The 24,662-nt window shown below is 37.1% G+C and overlaps 2 pseudogenes; both read left to right on the top strand.

Moving 5' to 3' along the window:
- Nucleotides 1–15,282: 15,282 nt before the first annotated feature.
- LOC121460897 lies at nucleotides 15,283–16,090 on the top strand (annotated as a pseudogene).
- A 7,045-nt stretch (nucleotides 16,091–23,135) lies between these two features.
- LOC121460880 lies at nucleotides 23,136–23,658 on the top strand (annotated as a pseudogene).
- Nucleotides 23,659–24,662: the final 1,004 nt, after the last annotated feature.

Genomic DNA, 24,662 nt, shown 5'->3' with positions numbered 1-24,662 from the left:
TTACATTAAGATTCATAACAGTAACGAAATTATAGTAATAAAGTAGCAACGAAAATCATTTTATAGCTGGGATCAACAAAATGCGAGGAACTGTATTGAAAGGTCAGAGCATTAGGAAGATGGACAAACAGTGCTCTAAGTAAACTATCACCTAAAATACTGCACAGCATTCAGAGGGAGTGCCAGTCAGTGTGGTTACACAAGCTTCTGTGAGTGTATACAGTGAATCTCCCAAATCACCCAATGGAGAATCATCTGTGTGGCTCGATCTCTTTCAAAAGGATTACATCTAGATTCTTGAGAATGATATCCCTGTAATACATATAGCTAAAAGTCTGCTAGACTTAAATGACAACAGAGCAAAAGCGGAATTAATAATTACTAATTTTCCAAAGTAAATGTTATATGTAAATAGAGTAGGAGTTTCTATATTCAGGCAAAATGCCTGTCTAATAAATGGTTAAACTGTCTAAAAATGAGCTTATAAATTATAACAGCCAACCTGGACCTTGAAAAATTGCAAGCATGAGAGAATCTAAAAGCGGGTAGGTAAAAATGGATTATAAAACTGTTATTTGAATGGTCTCTAGAAAGTGTTCTCTAGAAGACAGTTTTCTCTAGATGTTTTATTAGAATGAAGTGACAAATCTCACTTTTCCTTTGAATATAGATTTGTCTGACAATGAAAAGAAACTGAAGCAAAAGACAAGTATCAAAGACAAGACCTCATATGGGATACTAGATACCTTTTATACCCCCATATGACTGCAAATCAGCAGTCTGAGAAGAAGGAGGGATAGAAAAGACAGGAGGGACAGAAAAATCATGCTTGATTATGTCTCAATCAGGACTAAAATAAAATAAATCTATGTAAACACCAAAAGAGTTTAGGTTAGATTAAAAGATAAAGAAAAAAAACATTTTTTTGTTATTTTATTGTTCACTTTTTAATGGGTTTCTATGTGCTTAAATATGTATCCTTGGCCAATAGGAATAGTGTTTTGCAGGTCCGTACAAAGTCTGCTTGGGTCATCTATAAATTCATGGTCATGCCTAGGAGCTTCTAGTCAGAAAAGAAAGCACCCCATGAAAATGTATTTTTTTTAAAACCACAAGCCCACCTAATTCTTCCTCAAGGAAAGTTACAATAAATCACAACATAGTTTTTATCTCATTTTTTTTCACAGATGAAACTACTATTATTTTATATTAATCTTTGTTCAAAATGAGCTTTTAGAACTAAGAAAGGAATTGATTTATAAGTAACAAGCTCAGCTTTCTGGAGGCAGAGTCAGATAGATTTCAGTGACTTCAAGTCAGCCTAATTTGCATAACAAATTTCAGGCCAGCCAGAGTGACACAGTGAGATCCCCTCTCAAAAGGAATTCAACACAGATCAGATATTCAGTGAGCAGGACAATATCTTTATTGTGTAATGAATTAAATGTGATTAACTTTATTCAGTGACCTAAGAGAATATGATTTCATTGACTGTAACACAAAGTAATTGTTTGTGTGAACAACAGCACCATCAAAGGGAATAGATAGGAAAGTTTCTTAGGTCTGGGACAACGGGCAGACAGAAACAGAGTAATGTCAGCTTGGGAGACAGTGAATTAGAACAGTGTGATAAACAGAATCAGAATCTTCTGGAGAAATAAAACAAAGGGTACAATGGAGGCTGCTCTTGAAGGGACAACGTTTAAATTATTTCTGTACTTGCACAGGTAAGAAACAGTAAAGGTTTTAGTACTGCCTAAGATCTTCTATCTACTTGATAATAGTGCTAATACTGAGGCAGACCTCATCACTAGTGCTAAAACAGAGTGTATGGATCTTAATTATTCTGGAGGTAAGGACCCAAAATAGCTACATATTAGAACAGTGAACATTTACCTGTTAGAGTTAGGAAACCACTAGCTGTTTGTAACTTCAGTCAGTTTTTTGTAGGTTGGTATTAGTTTGCTTGAAATAGGATTTCATTTTATAGTCAAGGATAGCCTAAAGTTCATGGTTCTCTCCACTTTGGCTCCTGAGGGCTCACATTACAGGTGCAAGAAATTGAGTTATCATAGCACCCTCATCTTTGTGATGTCCACAGAAAGAATTCTGAAGGAACAGGTAGAACATAGTGTAGAAGATAATTTCAGAGTAAGAGGGCTGACAATCTCAAAATAAAATGGCAAATAATTCACAAACAAACAAACAAACAAAAACCTGGCTCTGTCTGTAGTTTATGCAGAATTTACACTCTCTCTAAACCTTGTTCAACAGGAAGTTTTTCTTCAGCAATCCTTTTCTATCTAGGTGCATGACAGGCCATTTTATTTTTTATTTATTTATTTATTTATTTATTTATTTATTTATTTATTTGGTTTTTTGAGACAAAGTTTTTCTGTAGCTTTGGTACCTGTCCCGGAACTAGCTCTTGTAGATCAGGCTCTCCTCGAACTCACAGAGATCCTTCTGCCTCTACCTCCCGAGTGCTGGGATTAAAGGCGTGCACCACCCCTTTAATGGCCTCTGGTGACAGGCCATTTTAGACCAAGGACTACAAAAGTGGAAAATGGTATGGCCTTATTATTTACAATACATTCACTGCGATCTTAAAGACTTTAGAACTTCTGGGAATAGCTTTAGGTAATTATCTGTTGAAAATCTTTTATGTGATTCCTGATATTGGAGTTCGCATTTTTTTTTTTGGCAGGCAACCAGCTCTCAAATAAAGACACAGAGACTTATTATTAATTATGAATGCTCAGCCTTAGCTTAGTTTTATCCCACCAACACTTTTAGCTTTATTTAAATTGTTTCTATTCCTCTACGTTTTGTCTCAGGTATTTTACCTTTCTTTCCTTCTGTACGTCTTACCCTCTTGCTGTTTTTGTGTCTGGATGACTGGCCCCTAATGTCTCCCTATCATCTTCTTTTCTTTGTCTCTGAGTCTTAATTCCTCCTCTGACTTCTTTTCCCCACCTGGAAGTTCTGCCTGTACCTCCTCCTTGGCTATTGACCACTCAGCTTTTTAGTAGACCAACCAATTGCCTTAGGCAGGCAAAGTAAAACAGAAACACATCTTTACATAAATAAAGAAATGAGACACATGTTTGCTAACTTAAACAAAAGCAATATATCTTTACATAGTTAAACAAATACTTTGTAATAAGATGTAATGACTCTTACTGTTGAGTTGGAGATGTGACCTGCATTCCATTCACTTAGCCTGTAATTATAGTCTTGCATAACCATTCCTTGAGTGTATATGCTACTGACTATGAGAGGCTAGTATATCCCCTAAACCTACCAGTCTACTTATATTAAGATAGCTCCCTAAGACTGGTTAAGAAAAGCTTTCTGTTTTGTTCTTGTGACTTTCTTTTTAACATTTAAAAATAATGTTCATGTAATTTAAGAACAATAATAAAATTATAGGTAAAAATGTACCAATCCAGACAATACAGAATATCCAATCAAAATTAAGTGAATCTCGGTAGTAATGGGTAACTGCAAGTATATATGTATGTACAACATACTGTGAAATGTTAATTATGTTGTATGTTAAAAACAAAGATAAGTTGTTCATCCTGAACTATGAAAGTAGAAAAGAATAAGAAAATAATAGACTTGCTAATATTTTGGATATAATGCTTTTTTTTTTCCCACAGTAGGCTTGCTCAAAGCAAAAGGTTGTGCATAGGGATAGGAACATAAGAAACCTCTGGAGGTCTACGATAACCTCTCCTGGGTACTCTACACTGCAGGATATTATGGCTGCAGCTCACCCAGGGACTCAGTTTCCATGCAGGATCTAGGTTCATACCAGAAAGATGGCTAAGCAGACATTTCCAAAGTGTACAGTGAGCAGGGTCCAGGCACCCAGTCAGTTCTTACTCAGGTCAAAGGTGCTTGAATCTTCCAGAGAGGAATGAGACATTGTTAAGGTTGTTTCACTATCTCTAGTGCAGAAACAAGCTCAAGGATTTTGTGGTAACATCGTTTCTTGCTTAAATACACATTTCAATAGCATGAAAGATATCTTGACTCACCGGTAAGCTCCAGTAGAAACCGTATATCTCATTATTGAAACAAGGAGATAAAGAACTTAGGTATTATTGGATGCCAAAGGTCAATAAACAAGTTTATTCCCAGCATTGCTTCATTGTCAGAGAGATATTTTGTGTATGATTCTCAAGTATCTCAGGTTGTACCTGGCTGGCTCTGTGGTCTTTTATTTCAAATCTAGAAGTGGAATTTTTGAGGCACTGATTATTTAAGGTTGAGCAATTTCTAATTGGTCTTACTAATAAAATCCCAGATATTAGGGTATGAAAGTTGAAAGATCGGAGAAGCAGAGTATCCAGTCACTAGTTCTTACCTCTATGATATCCTCATGACTAAAAGGACAAGATCCTTTCACTATGAATTCTCAGACTGAATGCCTTGAACTCCTGTCTCATCCTGACTTACATCTATCTCTCTCTACCCAACCATATTCCTTTCTGTTTCCGCCTCCCTAGTTTTGGGATTAAAGGTGTGACTCTTAAGTACACTGATTAAAACTGTGAACCATCACTGCTAGGCTCTTTTTCTCTTTGAGACTGGATCAGTCTAATGTAGCTTAGAGTGGACTTGAATTCAAGAGATCTGTCTTATTCTGCCTCCCGAGAGTTAGGATTGAAGGTGTGTGCCACCACTGCCTGGCTTTTATGGCTAACTAGTGGGTCTCCCCACACTGTCTCTGATCCTCAGACAAGCTTTGTTAGAGTGCAAACAAAATATCACAGTCTTCCCTCACGTCAATCTGGAAAACAGAAATCTAGGAATACTCTGCTTTTCTTAAATGAGACCCAGCTATTCAACACATTCTGGTTTGTCTGAAAGCTGAGTGCAAGCCAGGGGAAGTGAAGGCAATCATGTAGGCCTTTGCAGTGGTTGAGGTGGGGGGAAGGGAAAGGAAGAAAAGCTCTGTAAGCACTTCCAGCTCTGGAAGCAGTATAGAAAAAAGATCTGAACATACGCATAGCCTCATGTCATCCTGAGATCTCCATTTGGACTACATGGAAGAATGTTTATCCTGACGCTCAACTATTCATAAGCTAGATATGACCACTCTCAAAAGTTTCAAGTACCTCAGAGGGCAGTGCCGTTGGATCTACGTATATACACTATCTCTTACTAGTCATAAATATAGCTAAATACATGTTAACAAATTAAAAACAGAAAATAAGAACAAGTACAGAAACCCTTCTGAAAAATAATCTGAAAAAAAACTGATAATAAAAGTTGGGTTTTTAAATATTTCTTCTCAAAGGAGTTATTTCACTTGTCATTTGGCTTGGATATTTATGAATTTTCATACACAGAAGAAATTTTGTATTTTCAGTTTTCCCATGGTAAGTAAACAAAATGTACCTTCAATGAAAAAAATAAACACAAACGGAAAAAAATGTAATGTCTATTGTATGTGTGTATATAGCATCTGTATGTCTGTGCATTATGCAAACACAATGGTGATTAGTCCACTGATGAGGAATTTTAGTCCATCATGAAGCTGCTTCAAAATTCTGATTATACCATTGACTTACAATCAATGGTGACTTTAATGATGACAACTGTCAATTTTCTGAAGTTAGTAAAATAAAATAGATGAGCTCATGACAAAACAAAAAGGAACGATTTTGCTTCCTTCAGACCTCTTTTTTGTTGTAGTAGATTGTTACCTTGGATTTTCTTCTTTTTTTAAAACAAAAAGACTGTAAGAATATTTATGTGTAAGGATGTTTTACCTACTTGTATGCAAGTACACCACATACATGCAGTGCCCTAAGAAGGCAGTAGAGGGCGATGGACCCCTGAAACTGCAGTTAAGGTTATTAGCTGCTAGGGAGCCACTGGTTTCTTTCTCTGGAAGAACAATCAGGGCTCTTCATCCCTGAGTCATCTCTCCAGCCTCACTTGTACTTTCTCTGGCAGGGTGACATTCTTTGGGTAGCTAGGACGATAGGGTCTCACTGTGAGTGAAGGAAGGCCTATAATTTTCTCAGTAGTCCATGTTGGCCTCACTATTAACCTGTAAAGGTAAAAGTAAAGTCAAAATTTTCACAGTGAATAATGTAATCAGGGCGTATTAGCTACTTCCATTGATTCTTCATTGATCTGCTTAATTCTGAGCAGCTGCAAATGCTTCTGAAGCCTTTTGTTGAAGGTCTGCATCCTCAACAATATCTGAGACTTCTACAGCAGCATCCTTTGGAATGTATACAAGCTTTACTGTTGGAAAAAGGTGGCCTCCTGGGAGAGGAACACAAAACTGTTAATTGGGGACAGGAAGCTCTTAAGTTTCTCAAAGAATCACAGTACTTTTGAGCATCCTTTGGGTATCTGTTCAAGACCATTTTATACTGGGAACCATGTGACTTCTTCGGAGGACAGTGCCTGAGAATTGCACAAATAAGTTCTCCTTTCGGCAAAGCCTAGGAGATTTTAACCCATTTTTCGCAAGGCTGATGGATAGTTTGCTGTATATTTCTGGGCACAACCCAAGGTGTATATGAGCTCCCTGCTCTCCGTGCTTTCCTTATTGATGGTTGTCTTTAGTTCTACTTTCTGAGAGCCATAGATGAAGTGTCCATTGTATTAGGTAATTTTTCTCTTGATGTCTCTCCTCTGAGTGAGCCAGAAGGTATGTTGTTAAAAATATACATTGGATTTGAACTAATCCCTAATGTCATTGGTGTTTCAGGTGAATTTGATGACAATAAATTCAGGATTCTTACGACAGGATGTTCCTTTCCCAACACACCTTGTGACTGGCCTGAAAGAGTCACAGCAGTTCATGATAATATTACAAACTTGCATAATTGTCCTAGAGAGAATGATTTTAACCACAAAAGTCTAGGGAAAATGTTAAAAAGTAGATGATACTAAGAGTTAATGGAACCAGCTAGGAACAGGGAATGAAGCAAAATTATAGAAACCCACAATGCTCTCCTCTCTATAGCTGTGCCAGTACTGTAGTAAGCTGAAAGCAAAGGGGCATGAAAACAAAAGATAAGTAGCACCAGCTATAAGAGTAACCTTCTTAGTTATGTAGTTTATAGGATGATAGAAGAAAACCGGGTATATCCCCTACAGGAGATAGAGTAGTATAGAATGGTTGATGAGTTGATTGTGAGATTTTAGATTTAATTTGAGGTAAACATTAATCATTAGAGGTAAATCTTTTTTTTTTTTTTTTTTTTTTTACTTTGCATGATGCTGTAACCGCAGATTCTGCCATCTGGGCACACAGTTCCTGTAGGTGTGCCTGGTTAGAAAACTTTCTTTGTTGCTTGCTATACTGCTGATATTTATGAGCGATTAAGGAGGAGCGGTAGATTGAGTGGGGGGTGGAGGGGAGTAGGAGAAGGGAGTTGGAAGAGGGAAGGAAGGCTGAGGAGGGTCTATAAAATGAATCAATTGATTGAGTAGGATGAACATAGCAAGAGAAATCAAAATATTAAATGAATCATGTTTGCTGAAAATAAGAATAGACAGAGCCTAATAGTTCTTTAATATTTTCAGTTTTTTATTAGGCTCTTCATAGAACCAGTTGCCATTTGTTCTCAAAATATCACTTCTGCAGGAGTTGAATTGGAGACCTATGTAAAAATAAAAATGACTACTATGAAAAAAAAAAGCAACTTCCAAAATAGATCTAAAAAACTAATATGCACGCACACACACACACACACACACACACACACACAGAGAGAGAGAGAGAGAGAGAGAGAGAGAGAGAGAGAGAGAGAGAGACAGAGAGAGAGAATAGGGAGCTACTTATAAATTCTGACTTGATTTTAATGTTGGGTAAAATTAGTTATGCTTTTCTTTATCTTGCTATGTTTTAGTGTCATTTAAAGCCTCAAAAGAATGGGATACTGGAAGTGGTGTTGTGACTTTAGATTCTATTATGAATAAATACTTTCCATGACAATTTCTGGACCTACTTTAGGCCAGGATGTCAACGCTGACATTCAATATCATTAGCATGTTAATGCACTTTGGTTTTAGTGTGGTAGAGGAATCAGAATTTGCATTTCTGTTGTTTATGTCAATAGACACTAAGAGCCACAGAAATAAAAATGACTGCAGTAGAGTTACAAAGCAATAGCCATACAAGCAGAAATTCAGGAATAGCTTTCAAAGGACACATTTAATGATTTAAAATATTTTGAATAGATGTAATATTTTAGGACATTCAAGTATGCTATTCTTAACCTATCCAGTCCTTCTTGTCAGTTATTCTTGTCCACAAGGAATGGAAGAAAATAACTTTGATACCTGCACCACCTGGAACCACAGTACGATTTTAATTCCAGCACCTGGGAAACAGAGGCAGGTAAATTTCATGACTTTAAGCCCTGCATGATGTACAGACTGAATGCCAGGGCTGCTACACAGAGAAACCCTGTCTGGAGTATCCCCCTCCTCCACACACACACAATGTAACAAACAAGCTTTTCTAAGAGACAGACTAATAGGCAAAATTACATAGCAGTTTTAAAGACCTCACTCCACTTAAATGTATGGAAATCAAGACTGTTCACTTTGAGATTTGTTGGCATTTAAAACACACTTCCTCACCTAATATGCCTATACTTATACTCTTTGTTGATCTTACATATTTTTTCTTTTAATTTCTTTTAAGATTTAAAATTATATATATATATATATATATATATATATATATATATATATATGAGAAAGAGAGATTGTAGGCCTATAATGAACTATAATGAAATGTTCCATAAGGAACCTTGGTGTCATATTTATTTGAAGTGTTGTATCATAAAATCCTCATTTAGACATGTTACTCTCCACCGTATTTTAAATGTAACTATGTTTTACATGGCTAAAAGTACTTGCACAAAAAAATCCTGCACACAGTAAATATGCAATGGTAACTGTCAAATTTTGTTTCTTACTATTAAATCCAGATGAATATAAAGATAGAACAAGAAAAGCATACTTGCACTTCTTAAGGGAGATTTTTACATATACTTTCCTTTATCAGAAATATTTATGGCTAAGTAGGCATGATGCAAACTTCTAAAAGCTCTCCAGAATAAATTATTCTCAAATGGGTACATTAATGATTCAAATACAAAGCCTGCTATAAAAGAAAGAATACCAATTTGTAAACTATTTTTCAGAGGTAGAAACATCCTTCTTAATATAGAGATTATTAAAATTTAAAGTTCTTATTAAATATTTAAAAGTCATAAAGTGAAAAGAATTCTCTAACTCTTTTAGCATATCAAAGAGTTATCACAGATAACTGGAGGAATCAAGTAAATTGAGAAATTATAAAGAGTTAAATAATTCATAAATATTACAGAATCTTAAAAATTATAGATATTCATAATACATTGCTTAATGAATTTTAATGAATTTGTATGCTTTCAAAAGTATGTGAAATTAATTAGAACAAAAGTATTAAAAAACAAAACTGCCCTATATCTCATAAGAAAAAATATGAAATAAAGAATACACATATTTTTGAGTTTAAAATGAGAATGTCTCCATAGGTTGAGTTACTTGAACAATTGGTGCATAGTCAGTGGTGCTATTTAGGGACATGATGAAGATTTGCTGAAAGAACTGTCTCACTAGGAATAGGCTTGGAGAGTCTATAGCTACACCACTATTTAAGTTTGATCTCTCTGCTTCATGTTAATGGTTTATAATTTGGTCACTCAGTTTTTTTTTTTTTTTTTTTTGCTCCAAACACTATGCTTGCTGTTTGCTGTCCTGGGATACATCCCTCCAGTGATGGACTTTTAGCTCTTATGAATGTTAAACCAAAATAGACTCGTCCAGAAGTTACTTTTTTTCATTGCTATTTAACACAACAACAGAAAAGTAACTAATACAGGCACATAAGAAAATCAGTGCATTGCTTCATTTTTGAACTAAGATTGCACTGTACTGAGTCTGTTTTATAAATTCTTCCACAATATAAATAATTTGCAACATGCAGCAAACGATATCCTACAAATGAAGGTCCTGATGGTACCAGCCAGGATGATAAAATGACCACAGTGCTTTTTACTAAAATACTATTGTAGAATAAGTGGTTGGTGTAATATTTCAGAGTAGCCAGCACAAATACAGAACTGTTCATTTTTGAAACATGTTACTTTATCTAAGAAATTGAGAAATTAATGTCATTGTTTGTGCTCATTCTTGTACATTTCTGTATGCTAGTGTGGTGACCAGAGGACAACCTTAGGTGTTTTTCCTGGCGAAATAACAGAAATAATCATGTTTTTTTGTTTGCTTGCTTGCTTGCTTTGTTTGTTTCTCACTTTTTGTTTTTTTTGTTTTTCAGACAAGATTTCTTGAAAGGCTAGGATTTGAGAGCTTGATGACTTTGCTTGTCTTGTGGCCATTGATTCCCAAGGGATCTCTCTATTTCAGCCTTCTCAGCACTGCGATTATAAATGTGTGGTGCTCTATTTATCAGCGTGTTTTCTCTGTTAGTTCTTTAGATGGAAATCAAGCTCTTGTGGAAACAGCTGTATTGAGTGAACTATCTCTCTAGCTATGAAAACACTAATTTGTAATGGACTCACATTATAAATAACATTTAAATTAAATTAAAAGAAACTTATTCAAAAATCATCTGTAAAATTGCTCTTCTTTCAAATAGAATTTGTGTGTGTGTGTGTGTGTGTGTGTGTGTGTGAATGGAAGCCCAATAAAATTGCATTTAACTTAAACAGTGCTAATTAAATGCATAATAGAAGAAAACATAGTCATAGAATCAACAGACCCATATCTAAAAACATTCTTTGCCAGTTTCTTTTGAGGTAACTTTAGGCAAATTGGCATTATAAAAGGATGATAAGAAGCGATAATAATAAAACAAATGGAAACATTTTCTACAGACCATAAAATAGCGTTTTTCTTAAATGCTAACTATGATAAGGATTAAAATATAATATAGGTATTGTAATGTATGATCCTAATATTCAAAAGGGAACTTAAACACTTTTCCACTTTCAAAACCAAACTTCGGTGTGTTTTTTTAGATTGTAGGTACAGATTAAATGTACAACATAAACCAATTGCTCTAGTGTTAACTCAGTAACATGTCTATTTACAATTACTGAATATTTGTAGACATTAAAGTATTTTATACTGTCTCCATTTTCACAAATATTTGCAGCTTGTCTTGGGCCACATACCTAGACTTGTGATCAACTTTGCATATCTCGCATATAAGTAGACATTCAGGTTAATCATGTGACTTCTAAAAATTCTCTTTCCCTCTGTTGTGACATGAGAACTTTCATCAGAAGTAACCTATTTGGTTTTGGGGGCAAATCTGGCATGTTCCAGGCTTCCTTTATAGAAGTAAGCTTTGATAGCATACTATGGATTTTGTATGGACACTCATTCCTTTGTGTTGTCTAAACACTTCTTTCTTTCTCATTAATTTTGTTGGTGTACATGGAGGTTTCCATATAATTTATTTTGTTTGACCACCTACTGCCACTTCTTTCCCTGCCCCTTCATCTTTGTGGTATCATTCATATCTCACATCCTTCCCTTCTACCTTTCTTTATAGTCTTCTTTACCCTCCTGAGAGTCTCTTTTCCTTCCAGTCAAATGAGCTTATTTAACATTTCCTTGTCTTTACCTATGTTTTCTATCACCAAAATTTATATACTTTAACTGTTAGAGTGAGGATCAACATCAGACATAATATGCATTTGCTTTTGTTTTTATTTTGATCTAGACAATCAGGTTTAAAATAATATTTCTAATACATTTTTTTTCAAATGTCCATGATTGTTCCTCAGAGATGAATAGACTTGTCAGAGTATAACAACATAATTTTATTATTAGTTCATCGGTTTCACACAAAGGCAACCTGCGAAAATAGCAACCATTGTGCAAGAGTTCTTCGGGAACATACCCAAGAATGGTGTACTTGTGTCATGTGGTGACTGTGATTTTGTTTTTGGATAAGTTTCTACAATGATTTCCATAATAACTCACTGTCTTACACACCCTCCAACCTTATTTAAGTGTTATTATCTTTGTCACACCCTTGCCATCATTTGTTTTCTTGGTTATAAGGCAACTAATGATCAGCACTTGTAGCAATTTTATAAAAACAGTTGAACATGACTATTTCATTTTACCGCTTCTCCTTATTTGTCCAGTATTCTAAAAGTATCTTGATGATATTAGTTAGTTGTAGAGGAGGGATGACATAAGAGTAGACACAACGTTTAAATCTCAGTAAAGGAACTTCTGATGAGGAAAAAGTCGTAATTCCATTGCAGACTTTAGAGGATACTCCAGCTCAGCATTTGTACACCAACCTCAAAATAAGGCTAATTCACAGAAGGAAGGCATAGTAATCATCCCAGAGAAATTTATTCCTACCCAATAAGAAAGGTAAACATACCAAATAGAACACAGAATTCCAGAACTAAAGGTGGTTCCCAGTCAGCAGCAGATTTGGAAAGAAATGGTTGGAAGTACAGGAATGGCTACCATATCATGGTTTCTCCTCTTATCCCTAGACAAACTTTAAAATTGGCATTTAAAGCAAAGATTGGATTACCCAAAAATATAGGCAGTGATCTAATATGGGGTATGTAATAATATAGTTAACATTTTAAAGTGGAGAATTTAATTAATATTAAAATTATTTCTTCTGATTGAAAGGTATTTGTAATAACTAGTAATACTATAAAATAACTAATTGTTTTGTTTATTTTTTCAACAGGAATATGTATTTGTTTTGAATCTATTATGAAATTGACTTAGTGACAGAGGATAACTTTTCACTGTAATTTTTATTAATTATTTTATAATTTATATTAAATAAACCTGTAATAAATGTTTTTGTTGCTACAGTCTTCTTTCATCTTACCTCACTTATACCCAGGTTAATACCTACACTTAAAAAAGTAGAAAACAATGCAGGGTCACTATTGTTTGACAAGGCTCCTCATATGTTTAGCTTAAGTAGTCATCTATGTGAACATCTCCTGAAATATCAGTCATTGGCTAGTATCAGATACAGGGTATTTTATACTCCTCTGTTACAAACCATGTCCTTTTATGCCTTCTTTCTTTATATATGGATTATTTTCTCTTTATTTTTTCTTTTCTGAAGCAATGTTTGTTCTATCCAACCTTATTTAAAAATTTAAATAACACTTATAATCAATTATGACACAATTGATGAGATTTGTAATTACCTTATATCAATCACATTACTTAAAGAATTCAGCTAAATATAAGATATTTTATACAATATGAATTAGCAATCTGGAACCTACATAAAGGGGCTCTCAAACTCTGTATAGTAGAGCCTGCACTATGTATCTTTTTTTTTGTACAGAAGAATGTTGTGAGTCACATTATTGTAATAAGTGCACAGAAAAATATTCTGAATAGTCAATCAATGCTTTTACTGATTTATAAGAATATATGTTTTAATAGCGTGTAGTCAATTTTGAAATGAAAGCATGGGGAAAAAGCATTAATTTTAATTTGCTGATATACTATGTTAGCACTTACAGGAAGGAGAGCACTGAAGCAATGGGAATGCTTCATTCTATTGATGATGATGAAGAAGGTTGTTTCTCTTCATTTTCATTTCTTTATTTTAGTATCATTTGTCTGAATTGCATAAATTTACTAATACTTTAGCTGGCTGCTTGTGCCTCTCTAAGGGAAATTCTGAGACTGAGCAATTTATTTAAAGAGGAAATTTGCTTCCTCACTGTGCTAGGAGCTAACAAGGCCAAATTAAAGGTACAAGTAGAATTATTATACGTAGAAAGTCACAGTAACTGCTTTCAAGGTCATCTGAAATGAATGTCTGATCGAGGCAGAAAGCCATAGGAAATTAAACTAATTCTCTCTGATACATAATTTAAGGCACAGATCTATACACAAAAACAAGATTTTCAAGGCAAATCACTTCCCATCAGTTCCTTATTCTTAATAGTACCAAATTTGGATTAAAGTTTCAATTTATATTTTGGGTAGGAAATATCAAACCATAATGATTTTGAGCCTATGGTCTGGGGAGATGGATTAGCACTTAAGAGTACTTGCTGTTGGTTTAGAGGACTCCCATTGATTACTAGATCCCAAAAGGGAGCTTACAACGCTCTGCAACTCAAGTTCCAGCCTATCCAGTGTCCTCTCTGGTCTCAATGGGCAGCAAGCATTCAAATGGTGCATAGACCTTATAAGTAAGCAAAACACCCTTATACATTTAAGAAGAAAGGAGAGAGCTCAATGTTTTTCAAGAACTCATCTTCAAATAACCCTATCACCATTACTGTCTCTAGAAAATACATTTATCTGAGATGTCCAAGGAGACAATTTAACATTAAAACACTTGCCTTGTATGTGAAAGTCCCTGGGTTTGACCCTGATACAAAAAAAAAAAATTAAAAATGACTTTGGAGTACATGATTTTGCGATTTAAGATTTGCTGAGGTTAAGAGCGCTGACTGCTCTTCCAGAGGTCCTGAGTTCAAGTCCCAGCAACCACATGTTGGCTCACAATCATCTGTAATGAGATCTGGTGCCTTCTTCTGGTGTGCAAGTATACATGCAAGCAGAACACTGTATATATAATAAATAAATAAATCTTTAAAAAAAAGAAAGATTTGTTTCATCCTTTTTCCACGCTGCCCTGTGACGGGTCCATACGACATTGACATTGTTCTTGATTCTTTTTTTTTTTTTGTTTCTTTTTTTTTTAATTTTTATTTAAAAATTTCCACCTCCTCCCATTTCTCTCCCCCTCTCTAGTCCAAAGAGCAGTCAGGGTTCCCTGCCCTGTGGGAAGTCCAAGGTCCTCCCCCCTCCATCCAGGTCTAGGAAGGTGAGCATCCAAACAGACTAGGCTCCCACAAAGACAGTACATGCAGAAGGATCAAAACCCAGTGTCATTGTCCTTGGCTTCTCAGTCAGCCCTCCTTGTCCGACAGGTTCAGAGAGTCCGGTTTGATCACATGCTCCATCAGTCCAAGTCCAGCTTGCTTTGGTGAGCTCCCATTAGATCAGCCCCACCGTCTCAGCGGGTGGGCGCACCCCTCGCGGTCCTCACTTCCTAGCTCATGTTCTCCCTCCTTCTGCTCCTCATTTGGACCTTGGGAGGTCAGTCCAGTGCTCCAATGTGGGTCTCTGTCTCTAGTTTCATCCATCGCCAAATGAAGGTTCTATCTTGACGTAACTTAAAGGGAAAGTTATACAATGTCCGGAGCCCTTGATGTTCTACAGATGAAGGAGGAGCATGTCCTCAAATTCCTTGCTGCAGGAACCCACTTAGGTGGCACCAACCTCGACTTTCAGATGGAGCAGTTCATCTACAAAAGGAAAAGCGATGGCATCTACATGATCAATCTGAAGAGGACCTGGGAGAAGTTGTTGCGTGCAGCTCGGGCTATTGTTGCCCTTGACAACCCTGCTGATGCCAGCGTCATGTCCTCCAGGAACACTGGACAGCGAGCCATATTGAATTTTGCTGCTGCCGCTGGAGCCACTCCCATTGCCGGCCGCTTCACCCTATGGACCTTCAATAACCAGAACAAGGCAGCCTTCAGGGAGCCATGGCTTCTAGTGTTTGTCTGATCACAGAGGCGTCTTACGTGAACCTGCCCACCACTGCCCAGTGGAACACAGACTCACCTCTGTGCTACATGGACATCTCCACCCCATGCAACAACAAGGAAGCTCATTCAGTAGGTTTGATGTGGTAGATGCTGGCCCAGGAAGTACTCCGCATGCATAGCACTATCTCCCGTGAGCACCCATAGGAGACAATGCCTGATCTTTACTTCTACAAAGACCCAGAGGAGATTGAGAAGGAAGAGCAGGCTGCTGCTGAGAAGGCTGTGACCAAGGAGGAATTTCAGGGTGAATGGACCGTCCCAGTACCTGACTGAGTTCACTGCTGCTCAGCCAGAGGTGGCTGAGGTCTAAGGGTGTGCAGGTGCCCTCGGTACCCATCTATCAGCTCCCTACTGAAGACTGGAATGCCCAGCCAGCCACTGAGGATTAATTAAAAATACAGATTAATAGGTAGTCATCTATATAATCAAACTTATAGTCATGTTAGTTAGGTTTTCTAAATGTACAAAGATATACTTCCAGATGGATAGATGTAATTCAAACCTTTTTAAGAATTACAGAATATGACATTTAAAATGTCTTAAGAACTTAGGACTTTTCATGACAATGAGACACATCTGCTCCTGGCAGCACCAATTACTTCAATAAGAAGATGGGCACTGAAGAGGCTCCTTATGGAGTTTGCTTGGCATTTGGGAGAGAAACTGCTCTTGCCTGGACTGTTTGATGTTATGCTGTATGCACTGGAAATACAAGACCCACAGAAAAATGACTACTGAACTTCATAAAGGTGGGATGGTCCTTCAGAGTTCCTGGTTCATGAAAAAATTTGCAAGACATCCTGTAAGACGCAGAAAAAAGTGACAGACAAACTGCCAATATAGATGGAACTATCTTTGAAATTTCCTGCTTCATAGAAAAGTCTGCTAGATACTATGGACCTGTAGGCTGAAGATGGATACCCAAATGTTACAGAAGAACTTTGGGTGACTGTCCAGGCAGCAAGATATGTCTGTCAATTCTAACGTAGATAATATTATGCCCTTCTGGGATCTTTGATGGAGCTGAAGAATAGAAAGTTGTAATTATAATTTCCTTAATTATGATAAAAGACAAAGTAGAAATAAATATTATACCTATAATTCCTGCTTGAGACCTGTTTTCTTATATGTAATTTTTACTATGCTAAAGTTAAAATCTTCCTTTTTAATTAGATAGAATAGGGGAGGCGATATGGTGTAGGGATAATTCCCGCCCCTTAGGGGGCGTGTTCGCCTCGGGCTAATGTTGGCCTATAAATTTGGCAAGCATGCTCCTAGCCGTCCCTTTTCTGCTTTCCTGGTCTCTGCAGGAACAGAGGTTCTGTAAGTCTATTTCGCCATTAAAGCTATATATATTTTTACAATCTGTCTGCATTCATTTATGCCGTTACATTTTGGCGCCCAACATGGGGCTCGAACCCATGACCCTAAGATTAAGAGTCTCATGCTCTACAGACTGAGGCAGGCGGATCTCTGTGAGTTTGAGGCCAGCCAGGCGGTGGTAGCGCACGCCTTTAATCCCAGCACTTGGGAAGCAGAGGCAGGCGGATCTCTGTGAGTTTGAGGCCAGACTGGTCTACAAGAGCTAGTTCCAGGACAGGCTCCAAAAACACAGAGACCATCACTGGCAGGAACCGATCATTCCAGGTAAAAAATTTTTTCGTTTATAAATAAAATGTCTGAACACGTTAGTATTCAAGAATTTAACAATTTTTTTTAATTGTACCATGTGGGAGATTTTACAAGAGGTGTCTATCACCCCACATCTATGGATCCTTCTGGGATTCATAGTTTTTATTGCCACTAAATGGTTTGATAATAGAAATATGATAAAGTCTTTACGAGACGAATCCAGGATTCTTAAGGCAGAGATTGAACACTTAAAAACAATTGAGAATCAGTTTGAAGTTCTCCAGGCTGATGTTAAGGAGAAATTCATTACTATGGAAGAGGGAACAGCTGATCTGGATAGTAAGCTTCAGTGCCTTTCTGGAGGAACTGAAACATTAGTGGCTGATATTAAGGAGAAATTCATTACTATGGCAGAGGGAACAGCTGATTTGAATCATAAGCTTCAGTCCCTTTCTGGAGGAACTGAAACATTAGTGGCTGATATTAAGAAGAAATTCATTATTATGGAAGAGGGAACAGCTGATCTGGATGGTAAGCTTCAGTCCCTTTCTGTAGGAAATGAAACATTAACTGAGAGAATCAAAACTGCTGAATGTGACAATCGGATTTTGTCTAAAGCTTATGACAGTTTGTCGGAAAGATTGTCAATACAAGAAGGCACGGTTTATGCCATAAAAATTATGTCCAAGGATGAGATGTTATCTCTAACGGACAAACTTCATACTTTAGAATCCTCAATGAAGGCTTTGGAACATAATTCTGGACAGGAGATTCAGATTGCAGAAGGCAATGGTGAATAGAATAGAAAATATTGAGGAATTTCTAAATTCTGATGAAGAAGAGCAAAGGGTAGAAAGGCAAATTTTAACTACATCTGTGGGTAAATCTCTCCAGGACAATTTTCACAAAGCTCTACCTACAGCTCTACCTGCCTTTCCAGTAATAACAACAGAGAAGGTGATTGGTTCCAGAAACCCTAGGGTCATCAAGGAGGATACATGGGAGCCTGTCCGTATGAATGACCTCAAGGAAATTAAACAGGCTGTCATGACTTTTGGGATGCAAGCCTCTTTTGTTAAAGAGATGCTAAGATCTTGGGCCACGACAAGCAGAGCAACCCCCTCGGACTGGCTCTAGCTGAGCTCTGCGGTACTTGAGAGTGGACCACAATTGAAATGGAAATGCTTATTCAGGCAAGAGGCTAGACTCTTAGAACAGCAGGAAAAAGCGAAGGGAAGTGACATTTCCCTAGATAAAATTCTAGGTGAAGGGCTCTTTTCCGACACTCAGGAACAAGCTAATTTGGATGAAAACAAACTCTCCATGTGTACTCCAGCATCCTTAAGGGCTTGGGACAGGGTACAAGACCCAGGACAGAGAATGGAATCATTTGTCAGAGTTAAACAGGGTCAGAGTGAACCCTTTAGTGACTTTTTACAAAGATTAACTAAAGCTGTACAAATAGCGATATCTGACCCAGAAGCAAGACGTATAATGATTGAGTCTTTGGCTTATGAAAATGCAAATGTGGAATGCAAAAGGATTTTGGGCCCTATAAAGCTCAGATCAGCACCCTTGCATACACTCAATGTTGATACATTTGATTCTGGCACTGAAGAATGGGTAGAAGAAGCAATTTTCAATGGTAAAAGGAGACACCAGAATACCAAATGTTTTAATTGTGGCAAAATGGGTATATGAAAAGGAATTGTAGACAACGGATTTTCAGAAATAACAATAATAATAATAATGCATCTTTCAGAAATAATAATAATAATGCATCTTCTAGAAATAACAGAAATAGGAGGACTCAGCCTTCAGGTTTATGTAGAAGATGTGGAAAAGGCAGACATTGGACGAATGAATGCAGGTCTACAAGAGATAGACAAGGCAACCCAATACAGTCGGGAAACATGAGAGGGGGGCCTCACAGGCCCCCATGGCAAACATGGTTCAGTCATTTCCAGTTTCTGCAGAGAATGTGCCTCATCAGGACAATTAGGAAGCCCCATGCCTACTGTTACAAGCAATAATGATCAGAAAGATAAGTTCCATGTGTTTTGGCAAACTTCTATAAATGATCAAAGACCTAAACTGAGAGTGTGTGTAAATGGCATTTTTATTACTGGCCTGCTGGACACAGGTGCTGATGTAAGTATCATTACCCCAGAATCTTGGCATCCATATTGGCCTCTTCAGAATGTAAATGTTCAGCTCCTGGGAATTGGAACCCTATCTCGAGTAAGGCAGAGCACGAGATGGGTTGAACGTATAGGGCCAGAGGGACAAATAGGAAAATTAAAGCCATATGTAGCCAATATCGCAATGAATTTATGGGGTCGTGACCTATTACAACAATGGAATACTGAAATTAACATTCCTGCTACTTCTAGAGCCTATATTTCTGAGAATAATATTAAAAGATATTACAAATAGAGAAAACCGGCCATTCGGGCTGTACAAGAACAAGCAATTGATGATCCCTTCAGAGATACCAACAGCCTTACCTCTAAAATGGTTGACTGAGAAACCAATATGGACAAAACAATGGCCTTTAGCTGAGGAAAAGTTACAGGCTTTAGAACAGCTGGTACAAGAACAATTAGATGCTGGACATATAGAAGAATCTACCAGCCCTTGGAATTCTCCTGTATTTGTGGTTAAGAAAAAATCAGGTAAATGGAGAATGGTGACAGATCTCAGGGACATCAACAAGGTTATTCAACCTATGGGCCCTCTGCAATCTGGAATTCCTTTGCCCTCTTTATTACCAAAAGGATGGCCTCTCATAGTTATTGATTTAAAGGATTGTTTTTTTCACTATACCTTTGCAAAAAGAAGATAGAGAAAAATTTGCCTTCACAGTGCCTACTTATATCAATTCTCAACCTTCGAGGAGGTACCACTGGACCGTCCTCCCCCAGGGTATGTTAAATGGCCCCTCCCTGTGCCAATATTTTGTGAACCAACCATTGCAAATAATACGCAAGAAATTTCCCAAATATATAGTATACCATTACATGGACGACATTTTGTTATCCGATTCAAACATGGATACTTTGAACAGACTGTTTGAAGAAATAAAGATACTTTTACCTAAATGGGGATTGCAAATCGCTCCTGAAAAGATTCCAAAGGGAGATTCTGTTAATTATTTAGGTTATAAAATAGGTTTGCAAAAAATTAAGACACAAAAAGCACAAGTTAAGAAAGATCGCCTACAGACTCTTAATGACTTTCAAAGACTGTTAGGAGACATTTCCAGTCTACAACCAGCTATTGGAATAACACCTGATCTAATAATTCATTTGAACAAAACCTTAGATGGTGACAAAGATTTAAACAGTCCCAGAGAATTAACAGCTGAAGCAGAAAAGGAACTGACAATGATTGAGTAAAAATTACAACAGGCACATGTGGACAGGGTGAATCCAGAGCTCGATTGTATTCTCGTCATACTACCATCAAAAATTTCTCCTACAGGAATTTTAATGCAGAGAGATGATATTATTTTTGAATGGATCTTTTTATCACAAAAACCAAGTAAGAAACTGAAAACTTTTGTGGAGAAAGTCTCTGAGTTAATTATAAAAGGCAAGCTGAGACTTCGTCAACTAGCAGGCATAGACCCAGCAGAAATTATAGTGCTTTCACTGCTGATGAATTAAAGAAATTATGGGAAGATAATGTACCATGGCAAAGAGCTTGTGCTAATTTTTTGGGAGACATTAATAACAACTATCCAAAAAGCAAGCGGCTTAACTTCATAAAGAGAACTTCTTGGATTCTTCCTCGAATCGTCCATGATGCTCCAATAACTGGAGCTGGTACATTCTATACTGATGCCAATAAATCAGGGAAGGCAGGTTACAAATCAGAAGACTTGGGTAAGGTGGAACAAAGTCCGTATAATTCTGTCCAGAAGGCGGAATTATATGCCATTCTTATGGTGCTAAGGGATTTTAAAGAACCTATTAATATAGTCACTGATTCACAATACGCAGAGTTATTTTACATATTGAAACTGCTGAATTTATACCTGATGATAGAGAACTAACCTCATTGTTTCTCCAGGTTCAAGATTTGATCAGGAAGAGGCTTTGCCCTATGTACATAACACACATCCGATCCCATACGGGTCTGCCAGGTCCTCAAGCACAAGGTAATGCAGAAATTGATCAATTATTGATTGGTAGTGTGCTACAAGCCTCTGAATTTCATAAAAAACATCATGTTAATAGCAAAGGTTTGAAGAAAGAGTTTTCAATTACATGGAAACAAGCTAAGGAAACTGTAAATAAATGTCCTACTTGCTCTTTCTATAACCAAACGCCACTGCCTGCAGGGACTAATCCAAAGGGCACCCAAAGGAATGAAATCTGGCAGATAGATGTGTTCCACTTTGCAGAATTTGGCAAATTAAAATATGTTCATCACACCATTGACACTTATTCAGGCTTTCAGTGGGCAACTGCTTTAAGTTCAGAAAAATCTGATTCAGTAATCACTCATTTTTTAGAAGTCATGGCTATCATGGGTATACCTACACAAATAAAGACTGATAATGGTCCTGCTTATGTCTCTAGGAAAATGAAACAGTTTTTTGATTATTACAATATCAAGCATGTTACAGGTATACCATACAATCCTACAGGTCAAGCAGTCATAGAAAGATCAAGTCGAACTATAAAGGATATGTTGAACAAACAGAAAGGGGTGGAAAACACCCCCAGAAATAGGTTACATAATGCTTTGTTAACCTTGAATTTTCTCAACGTTAATGAGAAGGTAACAATGGCTGCAGAAAGACATTGGATAATGGAAATGTCTACTGAACTAAATCAACCAGTTTATTTCAAGGATGTGCTGATTTCACAATGGAAGCCAGGAGATGTCCTACGTTGGGGAAGGGGTTTTGCTCTTATCTCCACAGGTGAGGAAAAATTGTGGATACCGTCAAAATTAATAAAGGTTCGGTTTGAAGAAGAGAAGCCACTTGGAAAAGATAAATAAGAATTCTTCCATAAGGATGGCGAGCATACTGATGGTAAGAAATACAGATAGGTTGGAGGCAGGGTTCTTTTCTTATCTCCACAGGAAAATACTCATCTTCAAAGAAATTAAGGGACCCTGAATATTTAATTACTGATGGATGGACACATTTTGTACGTATTAATTTATATATATATATATATATATATATGTCTTATTAAACATTTCTTTATAAATATGTAGAGCTGGTTTTGAAGTAGGACTCTGGCTCAGTCCCTCTCCAATTCCAAGCCTGTTAGTAAGAGAAAAACTCAGAGTTTCTGGAGTTTCTGTCTCATGTCAAGAGCCATGATATGGGACAGAAAGAAATATGAGTTTAGAAAACATCTTTGCTTTTCTTCATATGTATCATACTTTTCATTGAATATATCTATCATGCTTTTCATTGCATATATATATATATATATATATGATTAATGTTTAAGTTTTTCACAATGAACAATGAGTTTTTCCTGAAGTGACATTTGAAGTTTCCAGGAAGAAGATGGGGCCCCACAACATCAACTCTACCTGGTTGATATGATGTCATGATACTGATAGCGCTACCACAAGACGATCCCAACTAGGTTAGCTGAAATGGTGCACATCTTGTACAACATTCTGGCCAAACCTCCACAAAATACTCAGAGACTATTTGCAGTTTTAAAAGACATTGATCGAGAGTGTGGCCAGGCCGCTCGTAGCAAGCAGGGCTCTCTTTACCAGTGGATTGTAGAGGGTGCACGGCCAGTCTCCTGTCTTCTGTTCGACATGGCATCGTCTGATATTCAGGTGAAAGAACTGGAGAAGCGTGCTTCTGGCCAGGCTTTTGAGCTGATTCTCAGCCCTCGATCAAAAGAATCCGTCCCCGATTTCCCCCTTCCCCCCCCCCCCCAAAGAAGAAGGATCTTTCCCTGGAGGAAATCCAGAAGAAATTAGAAGCTGCAGAAGAAGGGCGCAAGTCTCATGAGGCGGAAGTCCTGAAGCAGCTCGCCTAGAAGCGGGAGCACGAGAAGGAGGTGCTGCAGAAAGCCATCGAGGAGAACAACAACTTCAGCAAGATGGCAGAGGAGAAGCTGACCCACAAGATGGAAGCTAACAAAGAGAACCGGGAGGCGCAGATGGCTGCCAAGCTGGATCGTTTGCGAGAGAAGGACAAGCACGTTGAAGAGGTGCAGAAGAACAAAGAATCCAAAGACCCTGCAGATGAGACCAAGGCTGACTAATTTGTTTTGAGAACTGACTTTCTCCCCGACCCCTTCCTAAATATCCAAAGACTGTACTGGCCAGTGTCATTTTACTGGGTTAATGGCTAGTAATGTATCCTCTGTGGAAGACGTTTGTGAGGAGTGTAGTGGCTTCTTCCGACCTGTTAGATGCTGATATCTGTTCACACCTGCGATCCCAATTCTGTCCCAATCTTATCAGATGCAACTGTACTTGAATGGTTAATAAACTACACAGTGCTGTTAAAATAAAATAAAATAAAAGACATTGATCTTGAAATTTAACCATCATTTTACTTTCACAGGATCCCCCAGAAAGAACGTCGCCCCCATGACAGCTGGAAGTAATTCTAGAGGACGACATCCCCTCTCTCAGTAAAGTTTACCCCTGGGTTTAGGGACATCATTTAGGGGTTGGGAGGTTGGGGGAGGAATTTTATAAGCTCAGGGATCATTTTGGAAAAAAAAAAAAGAGGGAATGATGGGATAATAGATTTATAATTGTGAGTTACTTCTTTTAGACAATATATTGGTATCGATTCTTGTATATTGATACAAAGTTAAATTATATTGACTATTGTATGCATGCATGTTTCTATCTCTGTTTAAAACATTTTTATGTATTGACATATATTGTATTGATATATATATATATATATTGTATATATTTACCATATTGCAGTGTACATTTCTACCTCTGATTAAGATACTTATATAATGTTTGTGTATTGATATATATTTACCATATTGCTATGTATATTTGTATAGTGTTTATATTTGGAGGTCATTATCCTCATTTGTTACACAGTTGTTTATTGTCTTAGTCTTTAAGTTAGATAGATATTGAGAATTATATAGATAAATAGTCATCTAAGTTTGTCATTTATAATTAGACTAATCAGGTTCTTTAGATATATAGAGATTATACTCAGTATAGATAGATAATCTTCGACCTCTTCAAAGAGCTGTAGAAAATGGCCTTTAATCTAACTCAGAGTTTTGCGGTAGTGAGACACTATTGCTCCTGGCAACACCACTCTATTCCCGAGAGAATGATGAGCACCAAAGACAC

The sequence above is a fragment of the Microtus oregoni genome, unplaced genomic scaffold (genome assembly GCF_018167655.1).
Source record: "Microtus oregoni isolate MIOR12 unplaced genomic scaffold, Mior012 000021F_ref0000039, whole genome shotgun sequence".
Lineage (NCBI taxonomy): Eukaryota > Metazoa > Chordata > Mammalia > Rodentia > Cricetidae > Microtus > Microtus oregoni.
Note: the sequence above shows the minus strand (reverse complement) of the source record. Positions and strands in the feature narration are given on the sequence as shown.